This window comes from Tenebrio molitor, chromosome 3, assembly GCF_963966145.1.
Source record: "Tenebrio molitor chromosome 3, icTenMoli1.1, whole genome shotgun sequence".
In the NCBI taxonomy this organism is placed as follows: Eukaryota; Metazoa; Arthropoda; class Insecta; order Coleoptera; family Tenebrionidae; genus Tenebrio; species Tenebrio molitor.
This window is the reverse complement of record NC_091048.1, coordinates 10,367,568-10,374,366: the sequence shown is the minus strand read 5'-3', so window position 1 is coordinate 10,374,366 and position 6,799 is coordinate 10,367,568. Positions and strand designations below refer to the sequence as shown.

The window sequence follows — 6,799 nt, the reverse complement described above, 5'->3', positions numbered from 1 at the left end:
ATTGCATGCTCTATATTTTCTGTAATAACTTAGATAGAGGTACCTCGCACGGATAATGAAATAATCGCAAAAATGTGATTTTGCACCCCTATTCTCCAATATGGCGGGGCGAGCGGCAACCCCCCAAGGTCGCAAACTCAACAATATTAATAATATGCCTGATAGAAGATACCTGCCAAGTATAAACTTTTCTGTACCTTTTGCAAGGTAAAACTCCCTATTGATTGGACTAATAAGTTTATTTACACATTTGAACTAATTACATATTATTTTATTCCCTACTAATCCAATTGTTTTTGTTTTAATTGGATTTCTAAATCTAGTAACAACATTTTTTTTGTGTTCTTTTTCCTCCCTTTTCGCTTTGTTTATCCGCTCACATGATTCTCTGGCCTCCGCTGCTTCTAGCAGTTCCAATTTCCTTTTATAGTATGCTTCCTTTGCCACAACAACTGGATTGAGCATGGTGGGCCGAAGCTTTGAACTCGTCTTGGTCTTTAATTTCCGAGGCACATAAGTGCTCCAACTGCTTCTTGCACCACTTAAGGGTCCTGGTTCAGTTGGAGACAGCAGGGACCCTGGTTGCATTTCTGTTTCGCGCAATACCTGTAATATATGTCATGTCATAGGTGAATCAACAAAGACTCATGCACTTACGTTTTCGGCAGAGATATTTATTGTTTTGTTACCGATGAATCCAATGCCTATAAAATAATTATTATATTCAAATTTATTAGAAAAAAACTATCTACATAACGGGTGTTTTTTTAAATTTGGCGTCGAAGTAGGCGTTGAACTGTCGATTGTGAACGCACTATACAGGTTACGGATCACGGATCAGCTGTTTAAATCTTACGCTTTACTCGAGTGGTGCGATCTCAATCGACTCTCCACCGCCTACTTCGACGCCAAATTTAAAAAAACACCCTTTACTGTTACTCGGAGGGGATAACCTATAAAATAGATCGTAATAAATATCATTATATAAACATTTTTAACATGAAATATAATAGGTATTTCTATAAGTACATGCGTCCAAAACTATTGCGTCATAGTCAACATCTGACTGCAACCCCACCACTGTCTTAAAATTGATAATACAGGGTCTCTATAAATGATTGTCGGGTCCAGCCAGCCATGGAAACTTGTCAAATTTTGAATGTGCCGCTTTGTTGGGCAAATAATGAATGTCATATTTTCAGGTTAGGTTGTTGGCTTTTAACCAGAGACAAGTTTCAACTGTGCTTTACTCTTGCTAACATTAATGTATTTATTATTTAATATGCCACGGTTCAAACTGGCCAGAGGGCACAATACTTGGGCTAGCTCGATCTCAGGGCGCCACTTGCGGCGAAGTCGAGGGTTCTTTCGGTAGCAGGCCCCGCAAGTAGCCTGCTGACCTGGCCAGGAGAGGTGTTTGAAGTTCGCGAGAACGAAAAGAAACGCACAAAGTGTACGTGGCTGGACCTAGGCGCTATTCAAACAGGCGAAACCAAAAAAATACAGACGGGCGAGCTGAGGGGGGTAGTATTGATACACACTATGTAAGTGAAAAATTGAATATAATTGAAATGACTGTAAATATTTGAATTGATAAATATATGAATGGATATAAATATATAAATGTGAATTGATATAAATATAAATATGAAAATGTACAATAAAAAGGGGTGGAAACTCGGTTCCAGCAATCCGGCCGAAATAGCTATTTCCGCAGAGCTTTACAACAAGCGAATCTCGCTGATGTCCACGCGGAGATGTTAACAAGGTTATAACGTGGTATATATAACAAAAGTAAGTGAGCTATTTCACTTGCTAGATTGAGTTAGTTTGTAAATTGTGATATGGTTAGTACGATATTTAAAAAAAGGTTAGATAAGATGAAATTGAGTCGTATAAGAGGGGTGGCTTGCCGGTCTCCAGGAGCAGTCCGCGCTCAGGGGCCGTAGAGGAGCGTGTCCTTTCCCAGTCGTTCGGGGATGTGGTGGCAAAGTCCTTTGAGCGGAGCTGACGGTTCTAGAGACGAGACTGGAGCCACAGAGGTCTCGGGCGCGTCGACGATGAGCCCGACGCACGGTTTTCTCTTGACCTCGACGTAAGACGGTTGAGGTCGAAGTCTAGGGGGTGGAGATGGAGGGTTCCCTAGAGGAGTACTACGTGTAGCACATTGTCTACATGAAGACTCACCTATACCCTCAGGCAAGGGAAATGCCTCGCAGAAGTCTACTTCGATTGCGTCACGAGCCTTAGCGTTTGGACCAAAATCCTCCCTAAGCGGAGTTGGAAGGGTGCGCTCAAATTTTCCACACGGAGACACACCATCCACAAGGTTTCGGCGAATACGAAGATCCCTGGCACCAGGTAATAAATTGATTTCACTCGAACGAAACGGTCCGCAAAGGCACGTGGCACGGTAGATTCAGAAGAGAAAAAAACGTGAGTGAAGATTCTCCTGATAAGATGGAATATTCTCGAAGGAGTCGCGCGCGCGCTTGTCTTCGCGCCAGCAAAAGAGGGAATTTTGTAGGCAACCAACGATTCCTGAAGAGGTATGTTGGGCGAAAAACCAAGGGTGACAAATATCAACACCAACAGGGGAACAATTATTGCCCCCATCGTACCGCCACACACTGTACAGGAATTGGTATGAGAACAAATCCAAACAGATAAATATTGAGAACACCTTGTCCCTGTATACCACAATACAATACTTGATACTGTCTTTTTGTCTGCTTCAGTGCTTTCACATTTCTTGTTTTATGCTAGTGGTAAATACGACCTAGACTGAATTGTCGAATATGGTATTGACTCCCATTTTTTCTTCCAATATAAATAACAGTGTTTTTCATAACAAATAAGTCTTACTGGTTTTTCAATAAAATCAAATATATTCAACAACATAATTTACAACACTAAATAACGATAACAAATAGGTATTTTTTTATAAAATAGATTGATGATGTCCCATTAACTTCTAAACACTTGACAATTCTTCATTTATTTTCAAAAATATTTTGCAGCATTTCTTAGTTAAGGGTACAGCAACACTGCTATCCACAGTTCCACACACCAATTTTCAAAACATGTAAAGGAGTCTCTACAAATTGGTGTGGATTCTCAGCACTCCAAATTATGAAATTGAGGTGATTTTCAAACTGAATACATTATTGAACACAGCTTTGATAATCTACAGGTTGGAGTTCTTGTACAACACTAATTTTATAAAGATGCAGTTGTAGCCTATTTTTAATGATTTTGTGACAAGTGCATCGTGGTACACCAGATTGTTGAGATAAACAGGCTATGGATATCTGCAGAGTCTTTTCCACCATTTCTTTCAAATCCTCGAGTATTTCATCACATACTGGTGGTCATCCTAATGATTTACCCTTGCTAATTGTTCTGATTGTTAAAAATCTGTTCACAATGTTGTTCAGATATTTTGATGGAATTCATTTTTACAAACAGATAATTCCCCATTACTAAACCTTCCATTTCGAAAGTAAAAAACAACAATGAACGTGTTCTGTTCAACAGAATAAACCATTGTAAAGAAAATAAAGCTAAAATAAAACATAAAACATTAAAGCATAACCTCACAAATTTTGCCAGTGTATTTACCTCTAAAAGCGGACGTACTTGCCATTTTTATTGAAAAATACAGATTTTTGGTGTATATTAACTGTGATTAACTGCGATAAAACGAATATAAGGAACCAAAACTCGACTGACAAGCGCAAACGAAACGTCATTCACTAATGTCAGAAGTGACCGTGAAAACGAACTAGAATTTGGCATCGGTTTCAAAAAAGCGGAACAGTAAATTTTTTTTCCAAGGCTGGCTTGACCAGACAATCATTTATAGAGACCCTGTATTAACAACAGCCTCAATAATAGGGTTTCCATTATTGCCCCTGTATTCTCCACCAGTAGTGCCTTTCATATAAGACTTTTCAGCCGCTACAACCTTCCTGGCTTTTGTTTTAAGATTGTCGAACTTCGACTTCATCTGCTCGACTGTTCAAAACGAATGCGTTAACAGCTTTGTTAAAACAGCAAATTAGATAAGTAAAGTTATCGTGATATGTTATATCATATCTCTTGCAAAAACTCTGTAATGTAAAAAAAAACAAACTATCCTGTGCAAATTCTTATATTATATAAAAAGTACAAATTTAAAGTAAACTAAACTGGCACTAAGGTTATTTTTGTTATTCCCTTACAATACAATACACATTCATCATTTTACATAAGTATCGAGCGATCAAATTAATTTGTAATCGAGTCATCCATGGATTTCAATCCGTATGTGTTTTGATTGATATGCCCAGATCAAACCTGTGTTTTTTGGAGCGTGAAGTGAACTCGATTACAAATTAATTTGATCGCTCGATATTTATAAGATACTACTTCAATTAAATTCTTTGCAAACTCTTTATCAAAATTGATATCCAACTGTAAAAATGATTTGGAATGTGGTGAATAGATTACTAAATGAGTTTTATGTAGATTTAACAGAGCCATACCAAGTTGTATCTGTCCATAATGAAATAATCGCATGTGTTGACAAAATCCCTAGCTCCAACACCTAAATAAATTGTTGTCTAAAAGTTTTGTAGTATCTTATAGCAGAAATAAAGCTGCATATGGGCATTTTATCTCTAATAATATGCTGGGCTTTCCATCTGCAACCACAATTTCATCAGGTGAGAATGCTAACCATGGAAAACGGCTGCAAGTAATGAGCCCTAAGGAAACAACCTCAATTTGATGGCTATACTTATAACAATCCAATGCTTCAGTTTCATGGCTGGTTGCTTTCGTAAAAAAAGGTTTTGGAAAAAAATATTCCATAGCTTTCTTTTGCCAATCACTTTCAACTGAATAAGTATAAATTTGGTAATATCTTGAACTTGCAAATAATTAATTTCTAAGGATGTTTAGAAATTTGTTATCAGACCTGTTATGCGTAGTTTTCTTATACTTCTGATTTTTGTTTACCTACAGCGAACTTTTGCTGATCAAATTTACCCAAATTAGACAACAAATTTAAACAACAAGTTTCCAGTTGTATCTTAGACCAATCGACAGCAATACTTTCCAAAAATTCATAATTGTTTGCTCCATCTAGTATTTGTAAATAATACATCTGGGCAAAATCTGGCAGCGGAGCGACCCTGAAACAAACAGGCAAAAACAGCAAAGAGAAACTCAAAAGTAAAAAGATGTACTAAAATTGTACAATTGCAAAAGGCTTGATAGTGCCATAGAAAATTTGTTAATTGAGATACACGTTCTCCCCCTGATTGCTCCTCTCAATAAATTTAAAGATGGCCGATGCTTCTTTACCTACAAAAATTGAAATTTGTATACTAGATGTAATATTAACTAAAAAATATAATTATCTTACAACGCATTAGTCTCTCACAGTTTTATTTGTCAATTACTGCCTCTGACTTCAACGCTTCTCTTTTGGGTTTATGACACCAAAATTCTTCAATTTTCGTTTCTTCATAAATCTTCGAAATTCCTTTCTTTTCTTTTCCCCAAGCCTGAGTCGAGTCAGTGCAACTGAGAACATCCAATTCTTCATATCTAAAAATGATTTTTTTGTTCGATACTGTCAGAATTTGAGAAATTTCTCCTGTGTGAGCGGATTTTGATAAATGTATAAATGTATAAATGTCAGAACGAAACTTGTGGCCCTTTAAAACGCTCGTTTCACTCGCGTTTTAAATTGGCCCACTCATGCCAAAAAAAAACCCAATTAACCCACGAATTCGTTAAATAAACCTTTTTGTTCTTCATTAAGTATATTTAATTTTTGACAATGGTCGTAAATTATTACTTTAATGCAAGATGTCATAATTTTATAAATTGTAGGTAGACATGTGATTGGCCTATATTTTGATGGATTCTTAGTATCGGAATCTTTTGGTTTCAGATATGTTATACCATGGGCCAAAAACTCTGGAAATGTGTTAGGTTCCCTAATAAATCCGTTAAAGTGATCAAGTAAGCATTTATGAATACAAGTAAATGTTTTTAACCAAAAGTTATGAATTTGGTCACCTCCAGGGGATTTCCAATTATGTGAACTATTAATATTTTTAACTAAAATTTCAAGGCTAATTTGAATATGATGTCGATTATTACTATCTGGTATATCATTTTCTAAATGAGGAATCCATTCTGCCTGATTATTAAATTGAACTTCATTTGACCATATGTTTGACCAGAATTCTTTAATTTCGTTTATATTTGGTGTACCATTATTAGTTTGAGTTTTATTATCTGTTAAATTTTTGTAAAACAACTTCTCATTATTTCTAAATAGTTTGTTTTCAAATTTCCGTTGTTTATTATTTTTATATCTTTTGAGTCGTTTAGAATAAATATTTAACTTCTGTAATAAAGTGTCTTTGATTTCTATTAATGTTTTATTATATTCATTATATTTTAAACAATGTATTCGGTTTAAAATGTCAAAAACGGTTACATTCACTATAGGCATGTTACGTAGCAAATTAAATCCATATACAAATGAAATCAGCTGTTTTTTGTTTTCCTTGTTTCGTTCACTTTGAAGCTTCCTCTCGCGGTTGCTGATTTTCTCCAATACATATAAATGTGTTCTAACCATTAAAAATTTCTCAATTTTCGGTAAACTACATAAATCAGGAGATTTACTGGAATTATTAGTATGTATTAATAATAGGTTGTTTAATAGAGTAGAGTGGCCAAATATGGAATACCATTTTTACTTTTTTTCGTATCCCACCTCCACCCGGCGGCACGG

General features: G+C 35.9%; 2 long non-coding RNA genes across 2 annotated transcripts; both read right to left on the bottom strand.

The window, feature by feature from the left end:
* Positions 1-356: 356 nt before the first annotated feature.
* LOC138127023 (uncharacterized) lies at positions 357-749 on the bottom strand. Its single transcript, XR_011158062.1, has 2 exons — positions 658-749; positions 357-606 (listed from the first exon to the last, which is right to left on the bottom strand). It is a non-coding gene; the product is annotated as an uncharacterized lncRNA (long non-coding RNA).
* Positions 750-1,545: 796 nt separating this feature from the next.
* LOC138126755 (uncharacterized) lies at positions 1,546-3,864 on the bottom strand. The gene is made up of 2 exons (XR_011157947.1): positions 3,622-3,864; positions 1,546-3,563 (listed from the first exon to the last, which is right to left on the bottom strand). It is a non-coding gene; the product is annotated as an uncharacterized lncRNA (long non-coding RNA).
* Between the last annotated feature and the right edge of the window lie 2,935 nt (positions 3,865-6,799).